The sequence below is a fragment of the Cyprinus carpio genome, unplaced genomic scaffold (assembly GCF_018340385.1).
Source record: "Cyprinus carpio isolate SPL01 unplaced genomic scaffold, ASM1834038v1 S000006628, whole genome shotgun sequence".
Classification (NCBI taxonomy): domain Eukaryota; kingdom Metazoa; phylum Chordata; class Actinopteri; order Cypriniformes; family Cyprinidae; genus Cyprinus; species Cyprinus carpio.
Window position 1 is genome coordinate 1,231,277 of NW_024879260.1, and position 13,991 is coordinate 1,245,267.

A 13,991-nucleotide genomic window follows, 5' to 3' on the forward strand; every position below is an offset into this window, starting at 1 on the left:
AGAAAAAAAGTCAGATTTGATGAACGGTTTACGTGTGCAGTAATTATCATCTTTACTCAACGATTATTTCTTGTAAATGTACACAATGTATGACATACAGATATTTATACATATGCTGTATTTACCGGTTACAAACAATATTCGTAACAGCACATGTAAATGTATTGTGTTTGGCACTCAGTATCTTAGTGCACACTCATTTTTATTTTAAGTATTCCAGTGATGTAAATTTCTGTTCAGTTTTGACTTTTCGCAGCAGTGGAAAGATGGCTCCTGTATTTGACATTACCAGCAGACCTTACATACATGCTTCTTGGTTCATATTATGAATTGTAAATTTAGCTGTGGCAAATACAAGACGTCTGCAATATTGTTTTACAGTGCATACTAATATATTATGGTTATTATAAGAAAATATTTAATGACACAAGACATTGTGGATTTTTTGTGTCTTTCTTTTTCCTTTTTTATTTTTATTTTTTACAGTTTGTGGTTGTTTAGATGGTTGTGATTAAAATCCAGAGGGGAAGATAACTACTGAACACCAACCTGGTAGAACTACATTCAGCATTCATTTGGAATAAAACCTCAAAACATTACTAGTGTGCCTTTTCTTTTTTCCCCCTCTTATAAATAAGTCAGTAACTACAGGAAAGATTTAAGAAAATATGACCTAACGTGACAAATGATCAGCACTTACATTTCTGATAATTAAAATTTTTACCATCAAAACCAAAGCTGACCAACTACATTTATTAGAATTTCTAACAGTCACATTTTCAGGTTAAAATCTATTTACAGGAAAGTGTTATTAAATGACAAAATCAGGCATTTCATTTTTTCGTACTTACAAAATAGAATCTGAACTTTAAATGAAAGAGAAGTTAAGAGATGATACATCTGCATTATACTGTATATACATATATTTTGTATTGCTTTGTGACTCAGACCTTGTTTACAAGATGGATACGCTGCCAAACAATGAATTTAAATAGGTTTTCCCCCCTTGGAGCATCTCGAACTCATGGTTATATTCATAATACTATTCAAAAGCTCTTTTCTATTTTTCTTTCCATTCCGAATCCTACTTTGATCATTATCTGAGAAGCTAAGAATTTTCGTTCTTCATAGTGGTCCATTCCTTGGCTTTATCCCAGCAATGGGTTTTATTATTTTCATAAATGTAAAAGGGCGCAGGAGTGTGTTTTTTTTTTTTTTTTACAGTAGATGTGTGTTTACATATACAGCCTGATTTGGAAGCTGTGAGTATCTCTCGTTCACATCAAAGAAGGTTTTTCTAATATATGTGCCGTCTTCTCTTCAGAAACTTGCTCTTCATTAAGTCTACCAAACAGCCACGACAATGATGGCGATGAGGAGAAGAACAATCACCAGCTGCATTCCTGATTGAAAGAACACACACAAAACATTTGAATGAACAAACAACTTCACGATGCCCCAACAGTGAATAGTTGTGTGTGTGTGCGCACATTTAAATTCATCATTTGCCATGCAAAAACACATGACTGATCTTTAGCACATGTGCATGCCCTATCAGCCGCACCGCAGAAATGTCATAAATCTGTTGTTTATATTCTGTGACTATGATCTGTTTCTCAGAGAAACTTAATGTAATCTATATTTCTGACTTCCTGAAACACTTGAAAAATGCCTAACTAGTTTATTCCTTTTATTCCATTCATTATTTGCATTTTTCAATGATCACTCTTTAAAATAAACACAGTAATGACTCCTAGATGGGGCTCTTAGCCCTGTGTTTAATTCAAACTCAAGATCAACACTAACTGATGGTGAGAAGGACAAACAAAATGTGGTGAAACTTTCAGCGATGCATCTGCCTTTCATTAATCCTTCCGATAGTCAAATTTCTCATATACTCCGTGTCACTAGAGGAATTCCATGAAGGTGTCGCAGAGGATGTCTCATCTCCTGTGAGTCACTGACATCAACCAGAACATTCTTACATGTGTTATAGATCGGCTTTTACAAAGCTGATAGTTCCGACTCTATAATGAGACACGTTTGAAGTTGTGAAATGCAAATAAAACCACAACTATGAACTGTGAGTGAACATTATCCCGCTTAGTTTTGTTTATAAGGTATAAGCCTACAGTTATAAAGCTAGGCTTGTAACAAAAGTTTTAATAATTTATTACAAATGCATTTAATGATATATTGAATATGGGTGTTTTATTAGTGCTTTAATAAAAGTATATACTTTTTGTTAAGTGCTGCCAAATCGCTTTTCATTACAATAACACTGAGTACAACATCTAATAGCAGGCATATATTTAATCTAAGGGTATTTAATTTAAATGCAAATCTGATCTCTTGAAATGTGTCAAAAAATATTTTTGCATCAATCATTTTAAAATTTTCAAATCCTTAACCAAGTCTGTTGGATAACACAATTTAGGTATGTTTCTGAATTAAAATGTTTGAATACTAACTTTGCTATCTAATATAATATACAGTAGCTACACCTCAGACTGTGATTGAAAATTTTTTAAATTAATTACATTTCTGATCTAGAAATATAAAAAAGTTTTTCTAAAACGTTAAGCATCACAGATAACAATTATGTGTTATTAGACAAAATAAAAAAAACTGTACATATAAATGCTAAATTAACTCAACCTATTCTGTTAATATGAAAAGTCCAAAATGTTCCCAATTTTAACATTTTATATTAACTGAGGAAAATTGCACCTTTCCTATTCTTAAGTGAATAATGAGACCCAATAAAAACACTCACAGGTACTATAATAAAATGTATCCAGTAAACTAGAATGACATAATATTTATTTTTTCACCTTTAAAATCATCATAGAAAAGTTACTCTACTTTCAGATCATCCATATAATTTTTTTCAATACACACATCTTCTGACTATGCTTGTCTCCAGCGTGCCTTACTTCAGTGCTTTCTTTGTTTGTGCAAACTCTCTAACATAGCAGACGCGCCATCATCTGTCACGTCTTTTCAAAACATGCTTATCTCAGCTAATCAGACAGGATTTTTGAAATATGCGCTGTTCTTCACGGACACTGGCTGGTACTGTATTTGCAGCCTGATTCAGTACTTTAGTTTACATTTCTCTCATAGTTTGGCTCGGTGGCTGTGTGTTCCCACTGGAGATCACAGCGCCAGCTGGCCTGCACTGAGGCACAGCGCAAAAGGAAGCTGTGCTGAACTAACTTACGCTGGTATTATAAAAAACCGACCTACCAAAGCCTGCTGCGGGCATGGTGTGAGTTAGGAAATCATTTTGACTGTGACAAGGAACAATGTCAGATTTTTAGAGAACAGACCCCTATCCCTCTGAATAATTCCACATTTATTTAAAAGAAAATTTGCAAGAGAAGTGAAATATCAAACACCAAAAAAAAAAAGGTTTTTCAATCTCCACTGAGCTGGTAAACCCATAGCCATTTTACAAGTTTTACTCTCCAAGTGAACATGATCTTTTCTGTATTAAATGCCAAATGGTGAAATGTCGTTCAGATTTAAATCAGCCTAAAACAAACCATCATTCAAGCTGTCAGACTTCTACGCTTGTCTGTTTGCTCCTCTTTTTCACCTCTGCGAAACTGTCACAGTTCTCTAAGTAATCAAATAAGTTCTGTAACCCAATCGCGCTGCCCCAATGACAACAATAATATTTGCTAGACAAATAGATTAGTGTGCACAGAGGGCAGAAGACCTGTGTGGCCACCCAGGGGGCAGAACAAAGGACACACATTCTTCCCAATTGTCCTTTATTTATTTAAAATCAAAGCTGAGGGAGAAAGAGAGACCTGTGAGGATCTAAACTTCAACTTGACATATTCAGGGGCTTGAAGACTCAAAACATAAGCCTCAACTTCATTTTCTGACCAGATAATTTTCCTCTGCCTGTCAATGTTGTACCTAACACCCCTTTTTTTTTCTTTTTCATCTTTCCAAAGAGGACAGTTGTAAAGTATTTGGCTGTAGAATTTAAACAAATTAAAAACTAATTACGCATCAGACTTCATACATTACAATATGACGACACATTTGGCTATTATTTTGGCATTCGATTGCAGTACTAAAGTCCATTTCTCACGTAAAGATGAAGTCATATGGTCTATATCTATTCACTACCATTCAAAGGTTTAGGGTCAGAAAGAGTTTCGACAGTAAAGGCCATTTGTAGATTATATATACACACCAAACACAGGCAGTTTTAACCTGGATTAATAAAAAAACAGAATTAAACTAAAGTAATCTGAAATAGACAATAGATAGAAAATCAGATACTTACAGATACAAGAGAACAACTGGTGCTACATGTAAAATATTCTCTTCTAGAACATACAGCATATTGTGAACACCCATATAGTTTGAAAATAAGACAAATACAGGAGAGAGATACTTTATAAACATTATGTGCCCAGAGGAGAGAATGATCAGACAGCTTTAAAAGTGGTGTGGCATGTTATTATTATTATTATTTTTTAATTTTCTTTCCACAAGACAAAGACAAGTGTTGAACAAAGTTGGGAAACGTAAGAAGTGAAGTAAGTCAGGGAACACAAGTTGAAAGAATAGACCAAAAAAAAAAAGTGGGGTATGGACGACAAGGCAGTGAGGAATTTTTCCATTCATCAACCCCTCCTTCACCCCCCTTCACTGAATACATGAATATGGTTAGGTGTCAAAAGCAGACGCGGGACGAGAAGACGAGGAGTAGAGAAATAAAGGAGCGAGAAAGAGAATCAATGCAAAACTCGGCAACTCTGGCCTTCGGCTCTGGGATCTGCAAACAAACTTCAGTCTGTAGAGTCCTCTGGACAAACAAATAGATTAAGTGTGACATAAGAGGAGCAAGACCAAGCATGGCAATGCATTTATTTCCCAGGAAAATTCACAATAGATCTTTATAGGATTTTATTATTCACACTCTTTGCATGCTCATGACCATAATAAAAATGAGTTAATGATCAATTCCACATCTTCTGCAAAGAGCTTATTTAATTAATGTCTTGATATAATTTGAGATAGTTCCAGGAAATAAAAATTCTATCATCTACCTTCAACAGCAATGACAAAAAGACAATTATGCCATGTTCGACATTTGTCAAGTATATAACCAGTGGCACCAAAAAGGTTTGTAGTGAGAGCAGATTGGTTGAACATCTCTCATCCCCCAAAGACACAAGAATTAGAGGGTTAGTTCACCCAAAATTGAGCATATGGCAACCTTTACTCACCATTATGTTGTTTCAGACCCTTATGAGATACTCTCTTCCATGGAACAAACCAGGACATGATGTATGACTTTCTTTCTTCTGCGAAAGAATGAGATCTTCAGCAGAATATTTAAGCTGCTCTTTGAATGCTATGCAATATACACTGTTAAAAATAAAGGTGCTTAAAAAGTTCTTCACAGCGATACCATAGATGAACCATTTTTGGTTCCACAAAGAACCATTCAGTCAAAGGTTCTTTAAAGAACCATCTCTTTCTTACCTTTTTATAATCTGAAGAACCTTCTTTCGCCACAACGAACCTTTTGTGAAACAGAAAGGTTCTTCAGATGTTAAAGGTTCTTTATGGAACCATTTAGACAAAAATTAGACAAAAAAGGTTCTTCTATGGCATTGTGAAGCATATATATGTATATAGTATATATATAATATTGTAAACAAGAGCTGTCTTTGAAGCCATTTGTCAGCTTTGTGTGAGAATCAGACTAAAATTTAAGTTATTCAAAGAATATTTTATAAATAAAATCTTATTTTTAAAACCATTGATTTATGTCAAGTCTGGATGCTTCAGGTTTGACAACCCCTGGTCACGGTTCACTTTCAAAGCACAGAAAAGAGCAGCTTAGATATTCTGCTGAAATACAAACATGAGGGCGGGTAAATAATCAAAGGATTTTTGGGGGAAGTATTCCTTTAATGAAGAGCTTAATGAAGACAGATATTTTGTGTCTGCTGCTGAAGTATGCAGACATGCTTGAACATTTACCACATGTGAAATGATTTAAGCGGTCCAGACATGGTTGGCGTGCACAAAACTTGAGAAATCTGAGAGGCTGCAGTCATTGATCACATCACAGAAAATGCAATTAAAGCAATAGTTCACCATAAATGAAATTTCTGTCATCATTTCCTCAACCCCAATATCGTTCCAAACACACACACGAGAAGATTTAAATACTGTACTGGCCGTTCTTTTCCCTGCATTTTACAGAAATGCAGACTTGAGCTTTCAAAGCTTCAAAAAGAAATAAATCAGAATCAGAATGAGCTTTATTGCCAAGTATGTTTACACATACGAGGAATTTGTTTTCGTGACAGAAGCTTCCACAGTGCAACAGAATGACAGCGACAGAACAAAAACAGATAATAAAATAATAAAAAAATAGAACAAGTAAGGAATAACAATATACAAATTGACAATTGTATGTGCAGGTATATTACAATAGACAGTTTTGTATGTACAGGTATATTATGTGCAAATTTGAAGTGTAGACTAAGTATGTGTGTTAGATAAATAAGTGTATGAGTGTATAAATAGTGTCAAAAAGAAATAAATGCTATATAATAACTATGTCTATCAAAAAGAAATAAATGCTATATAACTCCTCCTATGTGGAAGACTATATTATGTTTATATATGTCTGTATATTAACTCTCCTAAAGTCATAGGCTTTTCACACTTCCCAGGGTAAACAGAATCGTTATCTTGCTATACACTGCTCATAATTTACTCAGAGTTAACAAATAATCTGGAATGTTCAAAAGATGATTCCTAAACCCTATCTTAATGTTCTTATTTGCATATTTGCTGTGTCAGTTTCATTAACGAGAAAAATGTGGGACACGACTTGTTTACATAAAGGCGCTAGCATTGCACATCCTCATATTATATACTGTTGACTGTACTATCAAGTTTTTCTCAATGAATTTTTCTGACTATAAATATAAGAATGAAATGGTCTCTTTGTCACGCCAGCTGATGCATTTTCTGCCACCTTTTGACATTTTCCCCCTCTAATACTGACTGTTTGTACAACGCAAAGTGTTTCTGTGACTGTCCAAAGCATGTGAATATGTGATTGGGTGTCTGTTGCTAAGCATTTAGCCATAACATTCTAACACTGCTTCTAAATAACAAGTGTTTTAACCTGGGGTTAAAAGTGGGGTTTAGAATAATGATAACTCGGGGTTAAGCACAGTGTGAAACGCCCTTCTGAGTAGGGCTAGATGGTATATCAAGGCAATACAGCTTATATCAAAATGCAGTTTAATGTTACGAGTTCATCTGAAAACCGAGTGAGCAGAAATGAAGCACAAACAGACAAGAGTGCAGTAAAACAGGAGTGCACTAATTCTGACTAAAATATACATTTTGCTAAAATATGTGTTACTGGACATTACATGTGCCATATGTAGAATTTTAAAACTTCATCTAAGTGTATTTTATCATAGCAGTAACTGTAAAGGGACATTTGCAATAGGGTAACTCAATTGTAGGCTAATAAAGTTACTATTCTTAGATGAGCTACAGTAGGTGTGATACCTTTGATACCTAGGGTGTCAAAACGTAAAGGATATCCAAATCTTCTGTGAATTAGCAACAGATCTTGAGAGAGTGAAACAGATCATAAAAAAAGAAAAATTAGTGTACAGCATTCAAGCTGTATGGACCATTTTTATTATAATTTTATGGTGGGTTTTTTTGGTCATTTCTTCACAGTCCTAGTCCTCTTTCATTATCTTGAAAAGAGTACTCATGATGTTCTTCAAAAAAAAAAAAAAAAAACCCTTTGTGCTCCACTTCATAAAAGTTTGAAGCAAGTTTGGAAATGACGGTACTAAATAATGAAATAAATTGTAATTTTGGGTGATTTATCCCTTTAACAACAGACTAACAAAATGAGATCACAGAAGAAAGTACTCTGAAGTATACAGATGTAAAATACTGTAATGTCTTGCAGAACTTTCCAGAAATCTGTGTAAATGACCTCTCTAAATGTCTCAGCCTGATCTCACCTTTAGTGCAGCTCCAATAACAAACACACAGATCACACACAGATGGGCCTGTAAGAGCTCACAGCACTGAGACCGACCATAACGTGCAGATCTGACTTTACCATTTACAGGCAATAGACTTAATTCCTTTCAGTTCTGCAGAAGGGAGGAGAGAGGGGACAGAAATAGAGAGATTGCCATAAATCTGAACGATGGACTGGCTTATTGTTGCGAATCTCTTGATGCAGAGTACATAAAACCCGAGCTTCAGTGGCTCTACAGAGGCAGAAAACTCACCACAGGAAGCAGACTTAGTGTCCAACAGCTTGACTCTGTGCGTCTCGTTTTTGATGCGGCTGTCCGTCTTGTCCACAAGCTGAGCAAGGTCATCAATGATCTCTGAAATACACAACAAGCCAAGTCAAGGTGAGCAAGGTCATCAATGATCTCTGAAATACACAAGATCATCATTCCTAATTACTTCCCAAGACTTGCAAATGCAATACAAACATTAAAAACAGTCTCAGCACATGATCCTAGAGAGAGAAAGAGTGCAGCACGCGACATATGAAAGTATTCTCCTGCTGTCGTTTTGTGGTGTGTGTGGGGGATTTATAGTGGCCAGAAATGTGTGGTTTGTGTGTGCTGGTAGCTGTGGCTAAACCGCACACCATCTGATGCCTTATTGACTGTATTAGTATGTCTATGTTTGATGACATCTGTGCAATTACTACTAAAATATAGCCACAAGTGGCAACAACTTGTGTCCAAGCAGGCTGGACCACAATTGGAAAATCTGAAAGAACAGACCATGTGGATACAATTGTTGTGGATCAAGTTTTTTCCATCACAGTTGCACAGATTTAAGGTTTTCTTAAGTTATAGCGCCCCCTAGTTCCGTAAAATTGGTGAAATTTGGCATCTTTAGAATGTTGTCAAGTTCAAGATAGCACTTACACCAAGCAAAATGTAAACCAAATTTTCACTTTTTGATCAAATGCTTGCATCCTTTCTCTATGTGTAACAAGTTTTTAATTTGCGAGAACTCGTTTAGTCATTAGCAGTCTCATAAAAAAATAAACTGGCTTGTTTCAGTGAAATGATTTTATAAATCTCTCAACTTTTTTTTCATTCTCATCTCTAGGTGATACATATGAAATTTCTTAGAAATCAAACAAAGGGGCAAGTTTGGAAAAAAAACAAAACTGTTTTTGTAGGTAATATTTTTAAAATGTATTTAAGTTCATAAGATCCATTTAACAGTTTAATTCATTTTTATTTTAGTCCAAGTGGTATTACAGTTGTTGCAAAAGTGTAAATTTGCTTATTATAGTGTCCAAATGATATATACTGTATGCATACAATACACACTGTACAACTGATTTCAGGGTCTCTGCGATTTATCGTCTCTGACAAACTCTTTAAGAGAAAAAATAAATAAAAAATAAGCAAAGAGGAAGAAGAAAATCAGAACAAACACAACTGATTCCAGCAGCTTTGGTGCTAGGACCTAATTAGTACTTAAATTAAATTACTAAAATAATCAAAAGGAAACAGTTTCAGATTTCCTGGAAGAAGCTGGATGTAGTAGGAACGTTAATAATACACTTTCTGGGAGGAAATGTTACATATCTGGAGAGATACAGACTCACTCCTGTGCTTTGTAGAATAGAATTGAGAAGTAGAAAGAGACAGAAGAGCTGGGATCAGGACACAATGTGTCACAAATATGACATTTAACAAATTAGATCTTTTATTTAAACTAAAACTGGACCTTCAATTAAAAATGTACATAAAATAAAAAATTATAGAATTCACAGTTTACATTATGCTGTAATACTATCCATTACTGGACCTGTGCTACTGTACTTAAATAACTAACCATCTGTATTATGATTTGCAGTGTTTTTCTGTCTGTTTCAGAGTCCTGGAACTAATGCACTATAAAATCATTTTTATGAGGTCTGTTTTATCCTAGAAAATATAAGACAGTTGGGATTGAACATCACTGGGCAATGTGCCATTTAGAACTTCCCAGGACAATATGCTGTAGCCATCAGCCTCTGTCACCAAAGCAACCTACAACAACCTTTATTTCACTGCATTTCTGGAAATACTCACTCAAGACAATTTTTTTATGAATGAAAAGCTGTAGCCAGATTTTTTATTTATCATCACAGTGTATAAAGCCGTGAGCAGAGGTTATTCTATTCAAAAATCAATCAATCAAACAAAATTTAGTTGTACTGTAGCTGCAACATGGAACAAAACTTCACGTGCATGTTCCACATTGCTTACTGAAATTGTCATACACACAAGAGGGGCAACATGTAAAATAAAAACAACAACAAAATACATAAATGTGCAAGATGCAGTGTGCTAAGTTTAAAGCTTTGACTGAGTTTGATGAGAATCCGTTGAAACCCATTTTTAAGTCTAATTCTATTATGCGTACCGGTACATTAACTTTGTATCACACACTTGAGAAGACTACCATCTGAAAGGAATCTTCTCATTTTCTTTAAGAAGCTGAAATGAGCAGAACATGAACTGCAGAGCAAAAGAAAAATAAATAGAAAAATAAGGCAGCATCTGACAAAATTAAATAATGAAAAGAAAAAAGTAAACTTAAGCACAAAATACCATGGCTCATTACGGAGTACGTTCAATATAATATAATGTATGATTAAATAGAAAGTTAATTGGCCGTTTTGCTTTAGTGCAGATCTAGTTGTGTGGCTTCCCTCCTCCCTGCTCTAAAAACACTAACCTTGCTGAAAGCCTCTTTCCAGAGTAGAGAGAAAATGAGTGAAAGAAATGAAGCAGAGAGTGAGAAATAAAACGAAAGAATGAAACGGAAAGAAAAGAGAGATTAATGATAAAATGGTTAAAGACAAAAAGAAAAAAGGAGAGGGAGTGGACAGGTCGACCTGTATGGACTTTGAGGTAGAGCAGAACACACACTTGAACAGAAACCACGACTGTAAAAACGAGCCGCTTACTGACAGAATTTCAATAGCTAGCAGCAGCGAGCTGGATGTAATTCAGTAGAAAAATGCAAAGTTGTAAGTTTTTTTCTTCTGCTTGCTGCCATCAGCCTGCCAACTCAAATAAGCCTTGCTCCACTGTGCAACAAGCTGTTTTGATGAAGCCTGATGAAGAAGAATCTCCAACACATTTCAGACTCTGATACAGAAGCCAAAACAGCCATCACTCACAGCATTACTGTTATTGGTGGAAAGAGTGGAAGGACCAAAGGTTAAATATATAATGTGTCATGTCAGCTGATAGGTACAAAAAGATATAAATCAAGAACCAAAATGAAGCCAAAAAACACCAATGGAAACACAATACCACTAAGAACTGCAGATCAAGGCATATTTCGAAATGCATTACGGTCATTTTAACATGGGTGAATGTGTGGTCAAAGCAGACTTTGGTGTTCCATTAATTTCCATTTAAACACATGCGAATAAGGAGGATGGAAACATGAGCATATCTTTCACTGTGTAACAACAATATTTAAGATTGTTTACTCTGACCTGTAGCTTTAAACTTTTATATATAAAAGGTGTTCAACCAACAGAGAAGTCTCACAGATTGGCTCCACGCAAAGCATAAGTAAAAGGAGATGATATGTTTTATGTATTATATTTTATATAATTTAATTTATAATGTATTTTTTTATATTATATTTAACTTTGAGGCTTTTCCACAAGGATGGGAGAGAACACACTGACGACCGCAGTGGTCTGGCCAGAGGCACGGTTGGATGGAGGTGCAGGTTTCCTGGCTACGATACAGACCAAGAACAGGTTCATGAGTATTAATCTGGCAGCTCTAGGAAGAGATCTGAACACATTTCTGAAGGATGAAAGCCAGTTTGGCAGCAGAGCTTTGATTACGGTCAAAATGACAGATGCAGTCAGAGGTCAAAAAGTGAATGTTTTTCACTTTTCTTTTTCAGAATATCACCCCCGTTACAAACACATGCTTCGGTTTTATTGAAATAATACTCCAAGTTCAATACAAGTTAAACTCTATTACCAGTTGTACACTGTACAACAGTAGTATAAAGTTTATTAAACAGACAAAAGATGAGTTTCAGAGTAGCAAACAAAAGTAAACAAGTGAAAAATGAAGCTAGTGTAATAGACACCGTTGTGCTCATAAGTTTACATACCCCTTGCAGAATATGCAAATCATTTAGCATATTCTGCAATGGGTATGTAAACTTATGAGCACAACTGTAATTGAAAAAAAAAAAAAAAGCTGATTCAAAAGAAATAATTAAATAATTTTAGTTGTAGGGTGAACTATCCCTATCTCTCCTACTGAAATCTCATAAACACAAAGGAGAGCTGTAGTGAATGTCAAGATTTTCAGTGAATACTAACATAAATTTCACGTTTCACTGGCTTTTATATCGCTTTAATGTCTGAAATTTTGTTTATTGCAAAATTGTTTCATTGCAATTTCACGAAAAAAAAAAGAACATTAAAAACAGTTCAAAATGTCCCTTTTTGTGTTTCACACACACAAAAAAGTCATATGAGTTTGAAACAATGTGATGGTAAAATAGATTAACTGTTTACAGCTTGTATTTAACCCATAACATTGCTTAAAGGAGATTATTTATTTGAGCTGAGGCATAAGAGCTCAGAAGCAAAGAACTGTGTCACATATGGCTTAACTTGAGGCCACGCGTGTGGTAGGAGAAAATTGGCGTGTCCAACAGGAGGCCCAGAGACCACAAATGTGGACAAAGCCACGGAAATTATGTTGATAATGAAGAGAATCATTTGAAGGGGACATACAGCAGATTAATGCAGAAGAAGAAACACATAATAAAGTATTCGAGAGTGTCAAAGAAAAACAGACATAACAGACAGAAGCAAGTGCCCCAAACATAAGGTAAGATTTAGCTTCAGACTCTCATAACAACTCAGTAACTCTCTACTGGCAGCAGTGGACTCATGGGAAAACAGGCCTGCCTGGCGGTTCCCCTAACACAAGCTTGCCATTCCAGTGACATAATTCTCAATTTCCGAACTCAGTGTTTGCACAGATATCTGACAGCTGCCTTCTCTGGCTTGGGCTGTAACTATCAGCCACATAACAAAGCGGAGCCTGTTCCAAGCAAGGGCTGTTTATTTAAAATGCTATCATACTGAATAAACCTCTAAAGCCACATTGTGGAGCACAGACAATGTGTATCCACACACACAAACTTACATAGAGTGGGCAAGAAATGTAAATATGTGTGGGTCAATGACAAATAAGAGTGTTTGCACTGAAGAAAAAGGAAAATATATTTTTTTAAATGAATTAAAAAAAATCCAATTTAAAATACAAGTTCATAAATATACTTAGCATGTTGCTTTTATAGGGTTTTGAAAAATATTCTATACTATTGTCAAGAAAAGAAATTTGGTATGTGGTATAACCATCAAGTAACATTTTTATGACATTTTTATGCTGTGAATACATGGGAGTGTACAAAAGAATTACAGTATATAACGAAATATATATATAAAAAAATACATTCTCAAAGTAAAAAGGTTGAATTACCTGATATTTTTTGGAGATACGCACCAAATAAGCTTGTTGAAAAATAAAAATTTTTTCACCTATTTTTGTACTGTACCAAAAAAAAAAGTCATGATATTGACACATTCATTAATTAATTTTCAGTAGTCAAGTAAAATGTATTCACACAGTGCATTTCACAATACACAGTTTCACAGTAGCTTTACAGAAAATCATAATGTTTATAATATTATAATCAACTTTTTTGCTTTATTGGTAAAGTTATATTTTGTCACAACCAATAAAAACAAAGCAATAGTGAAGAAATATAGATTTAGATGAAGCTCCCATCAGCAATTGACTTAAACTGCCTGTCTCCTAAAACAATACTTACTAAAATTTTTCGATCATGACTATTAGGCATTCATAAGGGAT

General features: G+C 34.8%; 1 pseudogene; it reads right to left on the reverse strand.

Annotated features, from left to right (window-relative positions):
• Positions 1 to 448: 448 nt before the first annotated feature.
• LOC109069859 overlaps positions 449 to 13,991 on the reverse strand; it is a 53,992-nt pseudogene continuing 40,449 nt past the window's right edge.